This window comes from Vicugna pacos, chromosome 12 (assembly GCF_048564905.1).
Source record: "Vicugna pacos chromosome 12, VicPac4, whole genome shotgun sequence".
Taxonomy (NCBI): domain Eukaryota; kingdom Metazoa; phylum Chordata; class Mammalia; order Artiodactyla; family Camelidae; genus Vicugna; species Vicugna pacos.
Genome location: NC_132998.1, coordinates 49,094,602 through 49,116,953, shown reverse-complemented (window position 1 = coordinate 49,116,953; position 22,352 = coordinate 49,094,602). Strand labels below are relative to the sequence as shown.

Sequence of the window (22,352 nt, the reverse complement as noted above, 5' to 3'; positions counted from 1 at the left end):
TGGTGGGGCAAGAGGAGAGGGGGAGACTATACATTTTTATCATAAATGCCTCTGTATTGTTTGATTTAGCATGTGCTACTTTTAGAGTTTAAAAGAGCAATAATAATAAAGCACTAAGAAGACGACAGCACTAACAATAAAGCACTAAAAAAGAAGAAATTGTTAGCACTTAATTTTTGCTTTAGATTCTTCTTTCTAGACGACCTGCTATCCTCCAAACAATCCCTCCTTTCCCATCTCCCTCAAAAATGTCCCTCAGAGTCTCAATGTCTATGCTAATTCCTCATTTTTATGCCAGATAATAACCTAATTCACACTGAAGTATGAATAGTTGATGTCATCTTAACTGTTACTTTTCCCAGGGATGCTTGAATTTTTTAAAGGGCTGTGGTTGGGCTGTAAGTTGTAACTTCATTTATCTCAATGCTTTTATAATTTCAGACCCGACTGGGATGACTGGGAGCTTTGGGGAAGGAAGTCTTTCTGGTAGCGCTTATTCCTGGGGCTACACCCATGTATATACCAAGTTATATCCATCACAAACCACTTCAACTGTATGTGCCAGGCTCAGTAAGGGAAGAACATACCTCAACAGCTCTTTTAAGATTACAAGGTTAGGAAAGCCCATCTCATTTTATACTGAAAAACTGAAAAGGGTTTCCACAGTTACACCATCTTGTGGAAACTGAGTCATCCAAACAGAGTCTAAGAAGACATATTTCATTTTCTGGACAGCAGAGGTGAAGAGAGGATTTTATTTCTGTTTTCTTCCTTCTTGCTGCACATAAAGTTTCTGAACCTATAGAAAAATCAATGATCAGTTATTTATCTTCCTCCAAGTGGAACTGGCCACCTGAATTTATCCTGCAAGGATAGAATTGCTTGGACCGGTGTCAACAACCTGAGGCAAACTATAAATAACACTGGTCATACCTCCCACGGTGTCTTTCCTCTCACTGTGGATCCCCCTGAGGTCCCTGAAATCCTGGGTCCTGCTTCTGATGGTAATAATAGTTCTGGGCATGTGTAGAAGCAGTACACTTTCACAAACGCCTAAGAACTCCTGGAAATGTTCCTGTTGACAAGATGATGTTTTCAACGATCAAGTTTGGGGAATTTTGGTTGTAGTTAAAGCGGGTGAGAATGACTTAGTCTTTTTCATAATCACTTTAAATGCTGGGAGGAAAAGGCAGCCAGCAAAGATCTGCCACCCTCATCCCTCCAGGACTCTCCCTTGAGGTCCATAAGGCACCTGATGGGCCAGAAGAGGGTTTAGTGTTTGTTCTCATTTACCTTGAGTTCAAAGTTGCCTTTAACTAGCTCTCTGCTGCTTTGCATACATAACCATTTAACTAAAGGGAGAGAAATAAGAAGAGGGGAGGTTATCACAGGACACTTCGCTGATTTCCTTTAGAGCAGTGGTTCTCAACCGGAGTGGATTTTGTCCCCCAGGGAACATTTGACAATGTCTGGAGACATTTTTGGTTCACAACTGAAGGGGAGGAAGGGGTGACTGCTACTGGCATCTAGTGAATAGAGGCCAGAGATGTTGCTAAACATCCCACAATGCATAGATAGCTCCTTACAGCAAAATTATCCAGACCCAAATGTCAACAGTAACGACGCTGAGAAGCCCTGCTTTTTAATACTTGATCTATTGCTAGAGTGTATCTATCTCTGGATGAAGTCCATGGGGGCACTAGAGATTTTCAAGTACTTCTTTGCTCTCTGTTTCAGAAACCAAATCGGCCTGAGTGTCTATTGAGGTCTATGACACAAATTGCATTAGAATAAAATCTTTCACAGACATTAGTTTAGATATACCTAACCTAATGCTCTAAATCTGAATAAAAACATAACTTTTGTTCGACTAAACAAGGTAGAACAGTGTCAAAACTGCTTTAAAGGATATATTTTTTTTTCTTGAAGGAGTGATCTGTGGACCACCTGAACTACAATCACCTAGAGTGTTTATTAAAATGCTGATTCCCATGCCCCATCCTCTATCTGCTCCATCAGAATCTCTGAGGGTTTCACATTCTCCCCCGTTCACCCCTGTCAGCCCCCACCACACAGCAGTGAGCATCATCACTGACATCCAATAAATGTTAATGGTTGGTACTATTTATCATGATCATTTGGGAGTATAATAAAAAATAAATATTTGGTCTTTGTCCCTGATTCCTAGCACAGATCTAAAACTCTTGGAATTTACTGTATTTTGTATGCTAACGAGATGACTCACAGAGGAGCCCTAGATAACTTCAGGATGGAGGCTGGTTGCCACAAAAAACATCTGTGTGATTAGAGGGTTAGAATGTTTCGCCCTACCTCCACCCCCACCTCCAAGAGGGGAAAGGAGCTAGAAACCGAGTTTAATCACCAATGAAAGTTGGTTTAATCAATTATGCCTACATAATGAAACTTCCATAAAAACCCTAGGTGGTGAGGTTTGGAGAGCTTCCTGGTTGGTGAACACATCATGGTGCTGGGAGGGTGGTGCACCAGGAGGGGCATGAAATACCACACACCCCCTCCCCATACTGTGCCCTATGCTCGCTTCCATTTGGCTGCTTCCGAGTTATATCCTTTATAATAAACCAGTAATAGAAATGAAAACATTTTCTTGAGTTCTGTAAGCCATTCTAGTGAATTACCAAATCTAAGGGCAGGCATCGTGGGAATTTCCAAATTGGTAACTGGCCAAGCAGAAGGGCAGGTAGCCCGGGGACCTGATTTGTAGCTGCATTAGAAGTGGAGGCCGCCTTGTGGGACTGAGCCCTTAATCTGTGGCGTCTGTACTAACTCTGGGTAGTGTCAGAATTGGACTGAATTGTAGCACACCCAGTTAGTGTCAGAGAATTGGAGAACTGGTTGGTGATGAGATGATGTATTTGGTGTCAGAAAAACCCACACAATTTTCTTACACTAAAGAAACAGAAACCACAGAAAGAGAGTAAATCAGATGTCAGGGAAATAACATAGTCTTAAAATCTCAATATGATAACTTTTCAATAATCTCTTCAGTAAGTTAAAATATTCTAAACTTTTTCTCTTGATTTTTGATTCCACATTTATATCGTACTTAGATATATCAGTTTTAAAGTACAGACTCAATATTCAAAGCAAGATATTTAAAAACTTTCCACCACCCCCAAAATGTTCCAATATATCATGTGAGACATCTATTAACTCAGACTCTATAGTTTATCTGGGAAGAATTCTTAATATAAATAGTAATAATAACTTCCAAGAGATGTCTTTGGTACACTACTTAGAAGAGTGCACCTGCAGAAATGAACGAGTGACACATTTTTGCTATCTGCATATTATCTGGGGGAGGACAGTAAGAGTTCTGCTGTCTCCACTTCACATGTCGTTGGTTTATTCTCAGTGGCAAAACGACAACATGCGAACAGGAAGAGAGAAAACTAAGACTCGCTGCTTCAAGGAAAATAACTTTGATACCATAAATTTGCCACTGGGGACGAGTCTTAGTGGATGGCCCGCTCGTCATCCAGAGAAGACTGTTGGGGTCATCTGTTTGCTCTTTATTCCTTGTATATGAAGGTTCCTTGTCACTACCTTGACATTCTCTGGGGCTCATTGACTCAAACTGAGATCACTCGTTCCTACTAATGCAGGCCACCGAGTATAAGCAAATGCTTACTCTCTATTTAGCATTTTTTATCTTTACCTATTATTCTGAGGGGCCAGCATCCTCAGGCCCCCCTCCCAGCTCCCGTAAAAGGCCACGTAACTTCCCAGCCCAAAGACTCCTGCCCTCCTAGAAGATGGAGGCTAGAGAGAGATTAGAAGAGAGGTGTTAGAACATTAGGATTAAGAAGTGGCTTGTTTTCCTCTTCCCTTTCACATGTAAGTACCATTTGGCCAACTCACTTTCCAGCCTAGGACAAGGACACTGCCAGCAGGGACCATCTCTCTTTTTTGGACCCTCTTTTGTTCTCTTTAATACCCTAGACATTTGAGTTTTGGTCTTCAGTACATGAAGAGGTGATTTAACTGCTTACAAACAGAACTTGAGGCTTAGGGGAAAGCATGTAGTTTGTTAGTAACCTTCCACCTTCTCCCAATTTAAGTATTTTTAAATTGTGCATGTAAGTTCCATTGAAATAGAAAAAACTAGAATTCTCTAAGGCAGCTCTGCTCAATAGAAATATAGTACAAACCACCTATATAATTTTAAAGTTTCTAGTAGCCACATTTAAACAAGAAAGAAACCAATGAAATTAATTTTATTATTGTATTTCTACACTACAGTCCCTTCTATTTAATCCAGCTTAAAATCCCATAAGGGGGACCCATGTGACTTGTTTAGCATTAGAAAAACGAGGAAAGGAACAGGGAAGGGGCGTGGTGCTAGGCACAGGTGATGGGCAGATGGTGAATATTCTGGAGGTTTTCCAGGCAGCATCTCTGGGGAAAGAGAGGAGGATCATCACCTCCAGAAGAGCAATGTTCTAAAAAGCTGCCTCTGAGCGGTTGCTCTTTACTCCCCTGCGCTCCTTCCTGGGGTTGGTGTATGTCAAGTCCCATGAGCTCTACAGATGCAGGAGAGGCTGGAAGGAGACAGTGCTCACTCACCTCTGGGAGGCACGAACAGAGGTCCGCTGACTGTGCCAAGCAGTTGCGAGAGTGGCAGGGAGGGAAGCCTTTGAGAGTTTCCTTTTTCTCAAAGTCACCTTCACCTTAATGGAAATGACCAAAGTAATTTCCCCTCTTTCCCACCTTTAACAGTAACAACAAAAGCAGCGATGGCAATAGCCAGACATCCACTGAGAGCCCATACTGCAGCAGGCGCTAAGCTAAGCACTTTCTGGGGATCATGCCATCAAATCCTCACAAGAGCCCTCGAGGTAAGCGCTGTCATTCCTGGCAGTTTGGAGATGAGGCTCACCCAACGGCACTCCGCCAGGGAGTGGCAGAGCTGGAGAGGAGTGCTGTACTCAGAAGAGCGTGTGCTCGTGATAGGAGCCCACAGTCCTGCCTTGTTCCTGATTCCGAGTGTTGTGAAAAAATGTGTTACGGCTTAGTTGTAACAGCAACCTGGATTAGGGAGAGAGACCAAGCAGCACTCGGAGAGTTGGAGAACTCAGATTTATTACACCAGCAGACCCACACGCATTAACACTTCAAGCTCTAGACCCTGTCTGTCGGTTTACACAGGCCTTTTATAGGCTGCCAGTTTTGCACTTTGCAACATCATATGCAAATAAAGTACAACAGAAGTTGACCAACCAGGAACAAGCTTTGTAGAAATAGACCAATCAGAAGTGAGTTCCATGCAAATGAAGTACTACAAATGGACCAATCAGAAGTTAGGGAAGTGGACCAATCAGGAGTGAGAGTAATAACCAATCAGGAGTCAGAGTAATAACCAATCAGAAGTGAGAGTAATAACCAATCAGGAGTGAGAGTAATAACCAATCAGGAGTGAAGGTAATAACCAATCAGAAGTGAGCTCAGGGAACCAATAGAATTCTAGGTGTAAGTTAGCCGCTTTAGGGGCAAAGAGTGAGATAGAGTCTCTGCGCCAAGGAACCGAATGGTGCTAAGAGGAGAGCAGCAGGCCTGCCTAGGGGTCCTGCCGGTCTTTTTATGGGGCTTCCTGCCTCAGGAGGACATGCACGAGTTTAAACGGAAGGACAGAGCAGGCTGAGGCTGAAATGCAAACACAGCTGAGATTTTTAGACCCCTTTCATTGAGTTCTTAACAGCCCCATCCTCTTCAGAAAGAAGGACGCTCAGAGGGAGAAACAAGCCCTGAAATATTTTTATTTCTGTAGAATTTTATTATTTTCTGGAATAATAGTTTTACAATCCCAACTCTTTTGAGGAAATAGGTTCTCAGATATTTTCGTACAGGTCAATAACGGGTTGTCAGAAACCGTAGTGGCTGGATATTTCATAATTTAGAATTTTAAAGATTTTTAGAAAGGTTATTCATTCACATACCATATTTTATATAATATCCCAGAGGAGTCTGCAGATACCATGGACCGAACATGTCGCCCTAAAATTCCTATGTTAAAGTCTTAACCCTCCATGTTGAGCATATTAGAGACAGGGCCGTTAAAGAGATGAGTAAGGTTAAATGAGATCATAAGTGTGGAGCCCTGATCTGATAGAACGGGTGTGCTTATGAAAGAGGAAGAGACACAAGAGCGCTCTCTCCACTGTGAGGACATGGTGAAAAGGCAGCCATCTGCAAGCCAGGGAGAGAGTTCTCAGCAGAAACAGAATCAGCGGGCACCTTGACCTTGGACTTCAGCTCCGAACTGTGAGAAATATGTCTGTTGTTTAAACCACTTAATCTATGGTATTTTGCATAACAGCAGCCTGAGCAAAATTCCAAAATCAAACACTTAATATTTCTGCAGAGAAACATGACTATTCAAGCTAAAGACTATAAATAGTATTATGGTTTATTTATATAGCTATAAATTTATAAATGAAATAGTGGAATAAATATAGATCAAAAAGTATTTCTTATCTCTAAGAGAAATAATCAGTAAAATTCCAACTATACATAGGATAAAATTAAGTTTTAGAGTGTATGCATACACACACACACACACACACACACACACACACATTCAATAAATGTTTCTCATGTCCACTTACCTGAAGACCATAGAGAAGAGGATATGTTAGTCATCAGGTTATAACTGGACATCAGATGAGGGGGCAGGAGCAAGATTCTCAAGTGATGAAGCAGTGGCACTATCCACAGCCTTTAAAACACTTCTTCCAACTTTGGTTTCTGGACATGATGGTATAGGTGGATCTAGACTTGCCCTCCTGCTGTAAAAAACGAAAAATGAATAAAATACATAAAATAGCTGTTTTTGGACACTGGGTAGCATTCTGTGCAAGTGTGTGATCCATGAGAGAAGGAAAACAAGTGAGGTGAGCACTCTGATCACCCTTGCTTTCCTACTGGAGGCACGTTCTGGACCAAAGTACAGGAAGGGTTATCCTAAGCAGAGCTTGGTGGTATTGTTGCATCACCTCAGGGAGGTGGTGAAAGTGGATGGAATCTGCTAACAGGTATATCAGAAGGGAAGGAGTAATGCAGAAAAAAAAGAGTTCTAGAAATCTGATTTGGGCTTCCCAAGACTCTGTTGCTGAAGAGTAAACCACACAGAATACACAGAAAGAAACTCCATGAGGCCAAGCAGAGAAAGACCAGTGGGCTGTAAGTTGAACAATTCCCAGGGCACACACAGAGCTGGGAGACGCACTTTCTGATCATTCAGAGTGAAGAGTCCTCATCGAACAACCAGAACACTCAGTAGGTACCCTGAAGCACCACACGTTAGCAGAAAAACTAAATTAGCCCTGAAATAAAGGCTACCTTAAATAATTGTATCTTAAACCTACCCTAACAAAGCTTAAAAAAACTAAGCCTTGAAACATTCAAGCCTTGAAATGGTCAAGCCTACAGTAATAACATCCAACACTTCTTTAAGAATGAGCTCAGCAAAATAAAATGTAATTTTACATTCCAAGAGCTACTAAAAGTTACTATAGACATTTGAAAAAGTAGGGAAATGTGATTCATACCTAGGAAAAAATCAATCAACAGAAACAGATCTAGAAATGATTGAGATGGAGAGAATTGGTATACGGCACTTCAAAGTAGCTATTTTCAGTATGTTCAAGGATTTAAAAGAAATCTTCAGCATAATGAGGAGAGCAATGAAAGATACGAAAAATTCACTGGGTGGGAGTGACAGAAGATTAGACACTACAGAAGAGAACATCATTGAACTTAAAAAGACATAGTAATAAAAACCATCCAAAGTGAAGCAGAGAGAAAATAGACTGAGAAAAACGAACAGAAGCAATGTTACATAGCAAAGGGCCATGAGAAAAATTATGGCTGTGTTTCTGAGTAATCTACTTTCCAGGCAACCAAAGAATCATAAGAAATGATGTGAATTTTAAAATTTTTTTTAAAATTAAATAAAGCTAACAATTCCTCCAGTGTGGTTTATTTCATTATTATGGACTTCCGTCTAAGCAATTTCACTTTAATTACATGAATGCCAAGGGTTTCTTCATCACTGATTAAAGCATGCTGTCCAATACTAGCGACTGCTTAACCTCACATTAACTAACCATCACCAGACCATCTATGGTTATTTTTTCACCTATATTCATCACGTCATCACCATTATTACCTCTGTTATCCTCATGCTTAGCCATATTATCATTTTTAGCAATTTTCCCTTCACTTAAGAAACACAATTATATTACTGGTCAATGATCAATATTTCTTTGCTATCAGCTTCTTCTAATATAGTCAGCCAATAAATATTTGTTATGAATAACAAAGATTGATATCATTACTTTTTCATTAATAACCCCAAATTCTTCTAAGTCTTTGTTGGAAATTTTATTTCCAGCATCAGAGTAGCCACAAGTCCACAACCATAGTTTGTCAGTGTTGGTTTAACTATATCATTCTGAGCATTGGCATCACCACAAATGGGATCCTTAAGACTAAACTCCTTTAGGAAGTTTCAGATCCCTGAGCTTCTGTTCACTGAAGCACACATACAGTTTGGAAAGAGTGTTTATACTTGCTTTTCATAAATTCTTTGGTCCCAAGGTTGTAGTACTGATGTCATCTTCAGAGGAAAAAAAAACTTTTTTATTATGCAAAAAGTTTAGGAGGAATGTACACAAAGCCATGGTCCAAGAGCAACACAGCTTTACAGTTTTCTTCCAGTCTAGCTCGCCTGCAAGGTGACTACATTGCTCATACAAAGTAGCTATTAAATCATCATAAAATATTCTCCAGAAATATTTTTCTCTAGTAAAATATTATATTTTCTTGTTTGCATACTACTGTATAGGTAAATTACAAACACCTTTCAGATCTCAGGCACTGTCAAGTTTATCTCGTGCGTTCCTGCAGTATTGAACATGCAAGAACAGTCCACCTGTGTTTAGTGTTGTCAAAACCTGTAGGTGCTCTCTTCTCAGTCATTGTTAATGATTTTTCTTTTAAAAGTGATGTGGGGTGGAGGGATTTCAGTACTGATATAGAACTTTACTATCAAAATCATTAATATATTCAGGGCTAAGGTTTACATCAGACACTGTTTTAATAAATTTGTCAAGATTTTTGCTGCTGCAACATCAGGAGGAGTGCTTTCATTACATTTTTTTAGATATTTTATTCCATGATACTCTTAAATTCTGTAGGCAGCTGTGATGGTTAATTTTTGTGTGTCAACTTGGCTAGACTACAGTGAACACTTTTTGGTCAAACATGAGTCTAGATGTTGTTGTGAAGGTATTCTGTAGATGTCATTAGCATCTACAACTAGTTGAGTTTAAGTAAAGAAGATTACCTTCAATAATGACAGTGGGCTTCAACTAAGCAGTTGAAGGCTTCAGTGCAAAAACTGAGATTTCCCGGAGAAGAAGAAAATCTGCTTAGAACCCTAACATAGAAATTCTGTCTTGAGTTTCCATCCTGCCAACCTGCTGTACAGATTTTGGAATTGCCAGTCCCCACAATTACATAAGTCAATTTCTTAAAATAAATCATATATATATATATGTATATATGTATATGATTTGTATATATTTATATTATTATATTATATATTATTATTAATATATTTATATTATTTATATACCATATATATATAAAATCATATATAATACCCTATCGATTCTGTTTCTCTGGAGAGCCCTGACCAATACAGCAGCCTTCTGAACATTTACATTGATTTCAATGTTCAGTTTTTGTCATATATTATAGTAGCTTGTTTCGTGACCAATAAACTAGCAGTATATGTTCACTTTTCCACTGTCAAATCCATTTTATCAACACACGGTCATGATCTGCACTGTTTGCCCTTTGCAATTAGTTCTTGATCATCACTGCATAAAAAATCTTCCACAACTTGCCATTCAGTTTTCAGTCATATATGGTTTTGATTCCAATATTCTATTTTTCATTAAGACAGACACTAATTTCTGTCTCTTGTAATAACTTTTCTTACTATGTTGTTGATTAGAACAGGGGCTCCCTTTCCTTCTCTTCCCTCTTACCTACAGGAACAACTTCAATCTTTTCAAAGAGTGAAATGAAACCCAAATTTCAAAATAACAAAAAATGCACACAGCAGATGTGATCGTGATGGGCAGGAGCTCTGAGACACAACTGCTTTGCACCAAATAAGCTTTGTCCCTGAACTTATTAAAAAAAAAAAGGGTCTGTTTTTCAGAGGTTTTTGGATGCAATTGCAGAGGAAGGATCGTGGACCTGTACCTACCTGCCTCCTGTTGAAATATCACACATTTTGAAACCTACTTGCCTTTGTTTAACTAAGCAACAAGACAGAGTGTTCTCTGGAAAGAGAACTCTTCCTGCCACCCACTTTTGTTACACATGGGACATTAATAAGGCGACAGTGATCTCATCCTCCTGGCTTGACTTCCTTGGCTGAGCTTCCAGAGGGGAAGTCAGCGCCTCCAGATCCACTGGGCAGAGCTGACTGATGAGCTGGACTTGGCTCTCACAGCTCTTTGCTGGTCCAGTATTTGAAGTCCTGGACTATCTGGCACCCAAAAGTAATCCCTGTTTCTGCTACTATCCAATCCTACAGCAGCTTCCCTCACTCGCTGGGGCCTTCTACTCCCCAAATGCTTGTCCTGAGGATATGTGCTTTCTTGGTTCATCAAATCTATGTTGTCTGTTACGAATAAAGGGAAATGGAGGGACTGATATCCAAAGAACTCAGCACACCTGAATTCTGCTCTAGAATGAAATACATGCACAGAAAATAATGCTGGCCAACGAACATGTTGGATTTAGCTGGGCTCTGACCCAAGTCCAAGTGCACAAATCCAAGTGGCCCAAGTCCTTGTGACCTAGAGTAGACCACATACAACTTGATAAATGTATTTTGCCCAGACTAGCCTGAGCTCTTAGGCTTTCTGTCTTTGGCTCTGGCCCTATCAAGGAAAAGACATCCAGAGCCTACAGCATGGACAGATCCTTCCTTCTACAGCATGGACAGATTCTTCCTCATCGGGGGTGAAATGAGGGGTTGTGGGGTGATGGAAAGATTCTGTGAATATCTCTTGGTCAATAGCACCCCTGATTTTTATTCTTTGATCTGTTACCTGATAGACTTAACTTCTAGGTCCATCTTATCTGGAATTATGGGATGAAAAAGAGTCAGTGTCAGCAGAACATTTACCCCTAAACAGACTAATTTAAACACTTTCAACAAGACTATACTTTCTAGAAACCTGTCTCAATTACTCTTCTTGCCCTTGATCCTGATCTTGAGGGAACAGCAAAGATAGCAGTGATGGTGGTGGGACTTTGAGCTTCTCATGGCCAACATGGTGGATGCTTATAAGTGATGGTTGAATGAATGAAAATGGAACAGGACTCATAATCACAATCATCTTCTACCTCAGAATTAGCATAGAGGTTGCTGCTCAAGCCATTTGTTTACGTATCACCTTGGAGGAAAAAATAATAATAATCATCTTGGGTTAACAGCTAACCGAGGCAGTAAGAGTTGTAAATGCAGTAGATGTTGCATTTGGAAGCAAGGAATTCTAATAAGTATTAACTTCCTTTTCACTTGTGTTCCTCTCTTTACTTTGGGAAGTGAATCATAGATAATGAAGACGTTGGCACTGCCAAATATGTATCAGATCTAAACATATACTCTGTAATAGAGGTCATCCTTTTATAAGGAAGAACAATCCTATGAAATATTCATTCTCATCACACTTTCTGAACTAAAATCTTGACCTGATGTACTTGGCTGCTTGTGTTGTTTTCAGAAGTGTCTAGACTGGAAACCTAATTATATTGCATATTAGAACACTGGCAAAGCGTATCTTCCTTTATAGGCTACACCCTTATGGCCTAGATTTATCTTCATCCATATTACTTGAGCCACCTTAATGAAAGACTCTGAATTAGTCTGGAAGGAAGTTCATTCTGATATGTGGTCTGATAGGTGTTCAGATTCAGACCTATTCTCAAGTCTCATTGGAAACTCACTGGTAACAGGCAAGGTCACTTGTTGATTGAAATACTATTATCAATTAGCCACTATAATTAGTGATTAGTACTATCATTGATTAGTGAAACGCTACCACTGATACCTTTTTGTTAGTTATCTCATGATAGTTGTCTGAAACACCACCCTCTACATAGTTAATACAAAATCCATTTTTGGTATTTATGAAAGTAAAGGCTAATATCTTCCATGAATTACAAGTTCAAAAAAAGAAATGCTTTAACTTCAGCTCTTTACATAGATGCCAAAAAAATTGCTAGAAATTGCTCAAGCTAAATTTGACAGTAAATCCATTTTACAGATGAGGAGACTGTACAGATGAGATACAAAGAGGTACCATAAAATGCTCAAAGTCACCCAAATAGTAAAACTAGCATTTGAGCTTAGAGAATTTGCTGACAGAAGCTATGTTCTTCACCATTATGTAAAACTCTCTCTCACCAATACCCTCCATTACCAAGGCCCTAAGGCCTTCTATAATCTGGCCCAATATACCTCTCTGGTCTTTACTGCCATGCTCACTCTATTTCAGTCACACTGGCCTCCTTGCTATTTCTTGTATATTTCTAACACACTCCCACCTCAGAGCCTCTGAAACTACTCTTCTCCTTCACTTGAAATCCTCTGTCCCCAAGTATTTTCATAAATCTCCTCCTCACTTCTTTTGGTGTCTATTCAAATGTCACCTCAACAAAGCAGCCTTCCCTGGACTCCCTATTCATAAATGAATTCCTTTTGCCCCTGCCTCTTCACTCTGTGTTATTTTAACCTGCGTTATTTACCCTCAAAGCACTTATTAAATATTACACAGCTACTGATTTACTGTCTATTTTCCCTAACCAGAATGTAAGCTCACAGGGCAGAGAATGTGACTGTTGTGTTCAGTGTTGTGTTAGTGACTCCTAGCACAGATCTGGCACATACTAAGTAATCACGAAGTACTAGCCAAGTGAAAGAAGGGAGGAAGGAGAGGAAGAAAGGAGTGAAAAAGACTAAGCAATTCATCAAGATTATAATACCCACTGTGCCATCAATGAGAACTTCCAGCCCCAATCACACCAACACATGATGTTCATGATTTTCTCACCTGTAACTTGAAAGATTTCTCTATGTTATTTCCTGAAGCGGATAAAGATTCTAGCTCTCACTTTCAAAGTGCCTGGGAATGGCAATAATACAAACTAGTTCTCTATCATTGTATTCACACATTATATTTATTAAGCACTTAACAGGGGTCAGACCCTGAGTTAAACACTTTACATGGTTTATTTCATTTTATTGCTGCAACAGGGCTTTTGATTTTTAGTACTGAAGTATGCACAGTGTTTACATATGCAAACCCTGCAATCACCCTGCCCAGATTTAAATCCTGGATCCACCACTGACTTGCTGTGTGGTTCTTTTTAACATCTGTAAAGAGGATATGATAACGATATTAACTGTACATAACTAACAGACTTGCTTTGAAGCTTACGTGAGATCGTGCAGGTGAAGCACTTGGCATAGAGTTTGGCACACAGTACATATTCCAGCATCCAAGCTATTATTATCCCCAGCTTCCAGATCAGGAAACCAAGGCTGAAAACAATTAAGTAACTTGCCCAAGGTCACAAACAACTAAGAAGTTGCACTGGGATTTAAAATTGGCGCTGTTCCGCACCAAAGTTTTTTTTTGACATATCATCTTTTCTGCTTTTCTTACTAGCTGTGGGTTCAAAGGGCTCCAGAGAAGTAAGTTAAGTGTAGAAAACTATATTAACTTGACTAGCATTCTCTTTTAATGTATCAGAGGTAAATGTTTGAGAAGTTACACAAGGCATTATTATGCATTTATAAATACAAGTAGGCTGAGTGATGGTGACCTTGATGGATAGTGGATATTTTTACATGCCTGTCTAGAAAAAGTTGATCATGATTGATTATCTAAATGAGAGAAGGGAAATAATGCCTCTAAAAGAAAATTTAGGGGACTACCCTAGAGATTTGGGACTAGGCAAAGATTTCTCAAGACATATTAGCTGTAAATAAAACGATGAATTGGACTATATAATATTAGGAATTTCTTTTCACCAAAAGACACCTTTGAGAGAATGAAAAGGGATGCCATAGAGTGGGAGAAGATATTTGCAGTACTTACAATAGACAATGGATTTTAATCCAGAATACATAAAGAACACTATAAATCAGTATGAAAAAGCCAGGTAACCCAAAAGAAAAGTGAGCAAAAGACATAGACAGGTACTTCCCAAAAGGGGGTCATCACAGTGGCCAATAAACAGATGTTTATTTGTTTTAAATATCTACCAAGCATGTGGAATTCTCAATTAACATCCAAGGATCTGAAAATCCAGAAAAGTATTGTGCAGATGCTGTCAGAGAATCGAGTGTAAACAAGACAAGGTTTGTGTCGATAAGGCTTATCTCATTAAAATATGAAACATAATAAAGTGCAATGCATAATGCATAGAACCAAGTTCAAAGCTCATGGTGGTAACATAGCTCAATTCTGAATAAAAGACAAAAGGAGGCTTCAGAGGAAGTGACAGAGTTGTGCCCGATGGATGACCTAGATGCCTGGGCTGGTAATGTGTCCCTCTCCTCTGGAAGGCAACTTGCAGGTGGCACTGTTAATGGCAGAGGGCAAAGGAGGACAACAGCAGCAAATCTGAGCAATTTTCTGATAGTGGCACCTTTTCAAAGATTGGTAAGATGTGGCACTAAAACCTCAGGGCCCATTTTGCCAGCACTCAAAGAGGAAAGTGATCGAAAGGCAGTCTCTCTTTCATTAACTTCCTCCAACCACCAGTGGAATAGACCCTGCCCCTGTTCTGGTTCCTAGTCCCTGCAATCTTCTGCCCAATTTCCAGCCAGGCTTTTGCTTGCAGGTCACTGAAAGAGAGATTCCTCTGGGCTGTTCCACATTTTCCTTAGGGGTCAGGTTTGATCTGATATCATTACATCCCATTTGGGTTTCATTTCTACATCTTTAGTAAAGTCACTTTCATAGGTCGTTAGCCTTTAGCCTCTGGAAGCTACGGGACAGGTAGAATGCGTACTATTTCAGCTAACTTACCCTGGGTGTGTGACACAAAATCCTGCTCCTTTAAAAGGTTTCCAGTGTTAGGCGTCCAGAAATACTGAAAATACTGTCAGCTGGTCGGCAAGAATTTCAAAGCAGCCCTTTTATCTGTGGTGTGAGGGCCCTGAGGTCGGCCTCCTTTGCTGTCATTCATTCCAGTTTAAGGCACAATAGCTTTACTGTTCTCCAGAAAAACAGTGAAGCCCTCCTGGAGCCGTTCAGTAAAGGGATTTTTTTGGGGAAAAAATTGCATGACTTTCCAGTGAAAATAAATCATTTCCAAGTGGGCCTTAAATGAAATTTCAGAGACACTGTCCTTAACATAGAACCAAGCACGGGTATGGGTGCTCACTGGCATGTTTTACTCCAGTTCATTTGGTTGGAAGGATTTGGGAAGACTATTTTATTCTTTTGGTTATTTCCTTTTGGGGGGAAGTCATTATAAACCGTCCATAAATAACAATAACTCCTTCTCTAAAATTTCCTTATTGCCTTACGCAGGGTGGTTGGAGGCAGGGGAGAACTACAAAACTTAAAGATTTGAACTGGATTCCTGAGGGAAAAAGGAAACTGAAAAAGTTAAAGAAAGTGGCTTAAGTTCAACAAACTTCCAAAGCAGATTAGAAAACACCATGTGGGGAATATTAATGGATGGTGCAATACTAACAGTGGAGTGAGCAGCAATTCAGCCTTTATGTCCACCACCACACTTGCACATTCTTTAGATGCATGGTTTTCAAACTGTGTTCCATGGAGCCCTATGGTTTTCCTACGAGTCCAGGGAGACAGAGGTGTCTCAGGGGCCAGGGTACTGAACTTGGGCCATCAGCTAGATTCTGAGCGCTCATGACCCACTTCAATCACCATGGTTTTGACTTGTATCTATTTTACATATTGGTGTTCCCTGATTTGTTTGACAAAATATATATATGTTCAAGAGAAGGGGAAAGGGAGAAGAGTTCGGAAATCAATTATTATGGATCATTTCCTGTAGCATCTTCGAAGAGTCTCTCAAATAAACCTCCAGCAATTCAATCCAGTGCCCCTTAAACTGTGAGCACCACTCTTAAATAAGGGCAAGCAGGGCACCTTGTCACAAAGTAGGCCTCATGTTCTAGAGTGCTTTTCTCAAATTTTTCAATGTCCCCTCCAGTGCCTTGGACTGGGTGGGTCCAGCAGTGTATCCAGCCCACATGGTTCCTGGTCCCTATGTCTCCTCTTCAGAGTGCTCTCTCAAACTCTACCTGGTATGGGTGGTCGACCAGTTGCCCCAAGGAATTCTGGGGTTTTTCTGGAATCATGTGGTCACACCTAATCTCCAACAGTTTACAGCTTGACAGGCAAATTGTTCCTACTGGCCAGCATGGTATTTCTTTCACAAGATAGTTTAAGATCAGGTTGCCAGAGTTGTACTGACATTCTGATTTGGGGTTACTGATACTTGCAGCAGACATAAGAAAAAAATCAGGGCTTTGAAGAACTGAGAGTCCACTGCCCATCTTTGGGCCTGAGCTGCATGTGTGGGCCTGTGCATTGGCTCTTGAGTGTCCTTGCTCCAACTGCAGTGCCATTGCTGGTCTTGAGCATCCAAGGATAATGACACTGGTAGCAGAATCCTTTACCTCCAACCCTTGCTGCTTGGCACCCAGGGCAGTCCACCCTACTCCTCTTGCATGTGAAGTACTACATATTAGGAAGTCCTCAGAAATGACCAGGCCTGTCTCCTCCAAGGGCTTTTGGGTCATTTCTGTGTAATGGCAAAGGTTTTCTGATCAATATCCTTTCTTTCCTCTGACTGACATGGTGACATCGTGTTCTCCTAGGTAGGTCTTAAGGCCTGCCAGATGAGGGATGGACATTCCTTGAGTAAATGGGCCCATGCTCTTTCCACTAGGCCCACAGGCTCCTCTCCCATCCTCATTGGGTGTAGAAGTCCCAAGTGTGTTCAGTGTTAAAAGAGATGACATTCTAGGAATGCAATGATTATGGCCTAAAGAGTTCAAGAGAAGGCATGTTTGGAATATGTGCTATTTTACATTTAAGGTATAAAATTCTGAACAATAAATTTAACATGAGCAGAAAATGATTTGTTGCTCACATTCTCCTGCACTCCCTGGGCAGGGTTTACATTTGTGGTCATCAACAATGATAATGATCTCTGAGAGAGTAACAACCTCTGAAAGGCCCACTGGAAGCCAGTGTCAGAGGTGGCATGATGGATGCTGCCCCATCAGGAGTAATCATGTAACCAGCATGAAAATAATTGATTTTAGGGAAATGCAGGAGCAAAAAGATCTATATTGTCTTCATACAAATAGCTTGTGAAAAGCCTTGACATTTGAGTAATACCTGTGTTGCCACTTTTTTCTTGAAATGAGAGATATAAATTAGCTGGGGACAGCATATTTAACAAGAAAGAGCACAAGGAGGTAGCTTCTAGACCTGAATAGGAACAGATGGGGCCCGGATAATACAAAGAATGCTTCAGTCACTCATTGGATAGAAAACAATTATTAGTATCTCTACTCCACCCATTTTCTAAATCATCAGTTAATCATCTTTCATGGGCCCATGAACTGTGTAATACATTTTTAATCTAATTTTTCATATAGACAGGACCCCGCCCTCCATATATTTTGCCCAGGGACTTCACACATTCTAGGGGAAGTCCCTCACCACATCTTGCCTGGTATTTTGCAATAACCTCTTAACTCGTCTGTTTTTTTTAATCACTGCACTGAATTTCTACTGAATCTTCCAAACTGCCAGAGTGCTCTTTCTAAAATGCAAATCCAATCAAGTTTTTCCGTCTTACAACCCTTCAATATCTAGGGAACTAAACTGAAATTTTTTGGCTTGGCACATAATTTCCTTCATGATCTGGCCCTTCCTTGTCTCTTTCAGCCTCATCTTCTGTAACACCCCAATAGCTACTCTATGTTCTAACCAAACATTTGATAATTTTTTTCTTTTTTTTTTAAATGGAGGTACTGGGGATTGAACCCAGCACTTTGTGCATGCTAAGCATGCACTTTACCACTGAGCTATATCCACCACCACCCTTTAAGCAGTTTTCAAAATCTGCAGTGCCCTTAAATGTTCTATCCTTTCTTGGGATTCCCTTACAATTAATTGTCTTCCTAAATGATTCCTATATGTCTGGCCAGACACACTCAGGTTCCCATCACCACCTCCTTGAATGTCTCCTTCCACCCCACCTCTTTCAGGCTGAAGACAAGCAAGGGAGCCAGTGTAGCTAGAGAGAAGTGGAGGAGGGATGGAGAAAGGATGGAGTTGAGGTCAGAGGGTGTGGGGTTGAGTTCACAGAGGTCCCCAGAGGGTTTTTATTCTGAGAGAGATGTGAAGCCATTGAATGTCCCCCAGTGAATTGCATCTCCCAATATTCACATCCTTATGTAATCTCTTCACGCTCTAAATTTAGGCTGGCTGTATGACTCAGTTTAACCAACACAACAAAGCAGAAGTGACACTGTGCCAATTCTGAGGCTAAATCATCAGAATGCAATGGGAGCTTCTGCTTTTGTGCTTTGGAAATTCCTGAGCACCATGTAAGGTGTTCAGCTACCTGCTGGAGAGACCATGTAAGAAGGCCATACTGAAAGGGAGAGGCCGGAGACTATATGGTGAGAGGAAGAGCCCCAGTCATCAGTAGTCCAACTGAGTCCGGCTTCCAGCTATCCCTGCCGAGGGACCAGACATATGAATGAAACATTTTGGATATTCCAGCCCCATCTATAGATCTGTGAAGATCCTGTGAGACATTCACCTGAGCCCCAGTCAATCTAAACAATCATGAAAAATAATAAAAAGGTTATACCAAGTCACCAAGTTAACTGATAACTGAACCGGCACTCAACAGGTGAGAATGGGTCTCAGCATCAAGCATCAACATGAGGATGCTTGGTGGGGAATGTGCAGCAAGTACCATTAGCAAAACCTGTATCTGGCATCACGAAGCAGGGCTCAGAGACCGGATACGAGGGCAAGGTGTAAAGCTAGGCATCCAGCAGGACTGCACCCATACTTGTTGTTGACTTAGACATGCTTTCCCACTCTCTAACATGCTCACCCCACCAATCCCACACTTGATCAAGAGAGATGAGTCATCAAACAAGTTGAGTGTGACATCCATCCAGAGCTGTGCCAAGGAGTAAGGCAAGGTGACCATCCAGCTGGCAAGAAGCTGAGGACAGGAAGCCAAAACCTGATTAGATGTTATAACAGAAATGGCTGAAGCTGATTACCAGTTAGTCCTTTGCTCTTCTGGTCAAGGGCACAGATTCCATCCCAGTTAGTCTGGCTCTGTTCCATGGTCACAGGCTAAACCTTTAACCCTAGCCAGCTGTCCAAGTTGGATTCCCTCCATTAGTCTTAGAAAAGATAGGACAAGACGCCATGCTTAACTCACAGGTTTTCTCAGGAAAATGCTGTGTTGTGAGCAAGGCCATATAACAGTAGCAGCATCAGAAAAATAACTGGGTTCTACAATTCATCCACTCATCTCCTTCCTTCCCACATCCCAGCCTAAAGATGTTCCTCTATTCGAATTCCCTATCTCTGTTAATGAGATCACCAGTCTCCACAGGCTCTAGGCTTAAATTTTGACATTTTTTCCAAAGTCTCTCTTCTTTCCACCCCCTACACCCAATCTATACTTTGGTATCACTTCTGCATGTGTCTTAGCTCACTCTTTTTATTTGCACAGTTCTAGTTTAGGTATGTGTAACTCACATGAAGGGTTCCAGGAACCTCTTAACTGGTGGTGCAGATTCTACTCTTTCCCCCCTTCTAATCCATCTTTTGTATCTATCAGAATAATCTTCCTGAAATATGTTCTGAACATGTCATTTTTCAGCTCACAATCCATCAATGAGTCTCTAATTCCTGCAACAGGACTCTAAACCCAAATACTTTCAGATGATTTAACATGTGACTGAATGTTTAGGACAACAGGGAGCTAGGAAGGTCTGCTGGCAAGTAGAGAGAATGGATCCTGCTAAAGACATTTACATTCCATATTTTTAAACTACTCTTCTGACCAAAAAACCCCATAAAATTCCACAAAATAAAGGCCAGACCCTTTAGTCTGATATTTGAAGCTTTCCATGAGTAGATTCCAAACTACTTTTCCAGGCCCTGAGCTTTCACTGTCAGTGTGGGGTTCAGAGATGGTACATATATGGCATGTGGCCATTCTTTTTCCATCCCTGGTCCAGAGTGGATATTGCCAGTCATCATGGTCCTCTTTCCTGCTGGGCTCAGATACAGCCTCAGGATTCTTCTCAACACAACACTCCAAGAGCAACTCTGAGCCAGGCGGGCTTAGAGTGCCCGTTAAAACCAGCATGCCACTGTGCGCAATTCAGGTCTGATCAACTCCAGCCCTGGCTGAATTCCCAGGTTCACTGTGCCGTGCTTATCACGCAGGCTAGAGAATTTGAGCATTCTGAAACAAAATGGCCTGGTTTAGCTGTTTCCCTCTGGCCCACACTCTGGGTCGCCTCAGAGGCTGCTATGCTCTAGGCTCAATTGCATTTTCGTTGAATTTTGCCCCACCAGTGACTACAGGCCATGGCAGGAGACTAATTCCGATCCTGGTCATTTGCTCTAGAGGGAGGCTTAGATGAGGACCCCTACCTAGCAAAAGCAGATTTCTCAGAAAGTCTCCCATCCCCATGCCCTACTCCTAGCCTCGAAGTGGTGGTTGATCTCAGAGAGACCCCATCCCTGCCAATACTGCTGTTTTAGGTGGACTTACTCACAGCACAGCTGGTCCACAGTACTCAGACTGCTCACAGGTCATTTGTTAATGTCGTGTATATAGATGTAATCTCCTAGAAGCATCATAATCTAGGCTGCCCACTGGATTCAGCTCAGTGGTACGAGTGGCTTGTGGGAGATGTTTATGCTGTAATGTCCATACAGAGTCCAAGATTTCCCCATTGAAAAGTTTATTCTATTCTGTAACCCTTGCTTGCATGATATGGGGTCTGCTTCCTTTTTTTCTATTTCATTAGGGCTTGTGTATTCCAAAGAGCCCCATTTACCTTTTTGTTTGGCAAGACATTTATACTTTCTTCTAAAGCAGCTGACTTTATTCTTTGTCCTAAAGAAGAAAGTAAGACAGATGCTAATATCATACAGACTAATTCAAAAACCCAAGGGAGGGGAAGTAGGAGAAGAATCAGTTATTTTACAATGTACTTAATGGAGCTAGTTTATCTTCATTTATGATCCTCTCGAGAGGTCTTCAGCCTGGTACCTGCTGTGGTTGACCTCACACCTGCTCCACATGGGTATCATGCCCTAGCAACAGGCTTGAAATAGAAAAATTTGTCATGAAGAAGGAGTCCTGTTTCACATGTTACCCTAAATGCTACTTTGGGTGTCTGTATGGGTCAATATGCCTCCTGAAAAGCCTTAAAGTCATTAGGTCCCTAGAGCGACCACAGCAAGTTTGAGAGTGAATTTGTAGGGTTGTCAAATGTTGCATTGCAGCTGGGAGCCAGGACCTCATGGACCTCCATTCCCCTCATGGCTTTAGCCCACTGAGTGTCTTGTCTCTTCAAAGTTCCTGTTTTTTTTTTGTTTGTTTTTTACTTAAGAGTAAACTCTGATATGGATTGAATGTTTGTGACCTCCCACTGCCCCCCTCCCCTATTCATATGTTGAAGCTCTAATGCTCAGTGTGGTAGTAGCTGGAGGTGGGGCCTTTGGGAGGTAATTAGGTCATATGAGTGGGGCCCTCATGAATGGGATTAGTGCCCTTACAAGAAGAGACAGGAGAGAGATGACCTCTCTTTCTGCCATGTGAAGACACAGGAAGAAGACGACCGTCTGCAAGACAGGAGGAATGAACTCATGGGATATTGAACCTGCTGGCAACTTTATCTTGGACTTCCCAGCCTCCAGAACTGTGAGAAATATGTATCTGTTGTTTATAAGCCAACCAATCTAAGGAAATTTTTATAGAAGCCTGAGCTAAGACAAACTCCCACAAGAATTAGTTATACTTGAAGAGAAGGAAAGACATAAAATCCATGCTAAGGATCACTTGCCAAAGTATCTCTCCCAGGGATAGTGACTATGTCCATCTATTCCATCTGTACAAAAAGTAGAAGGAGGCATTACACGGTGAGAATCCCCCTGTGGAATGGGAAT

General features: G+C 41.0%; 1 protein-coding gene across 6 annotated transcripts in view; it reads right to left on the bottom strand.

The window, feature by feature from the left end:
* The window catches only part of BBS10 (Bardet-Biedl syndrome 10), a 101,982-nt gene that overhangs the window by 40,868 nt on the left and 38,762 nt on the right, over positions 1-22,352 (bottom strand). For 5 of the 6 annotated variants that reach the window (XM_072973369.1, XM_072973368.1, XM_072973371.1 and 2 more), the window contains one exon: positions 6,645-6,824. The gene's annotated coding sequence lies outside the window, so the exon portion shown is untranslated. Of the gene's footprint in view, positions 1-3,756; positions 3,802-6,644; positions 6,825-22,352 lie in introns of those variants that run through there. The other variant, XM_072973373.1, reaches the window with a different exon arrangement.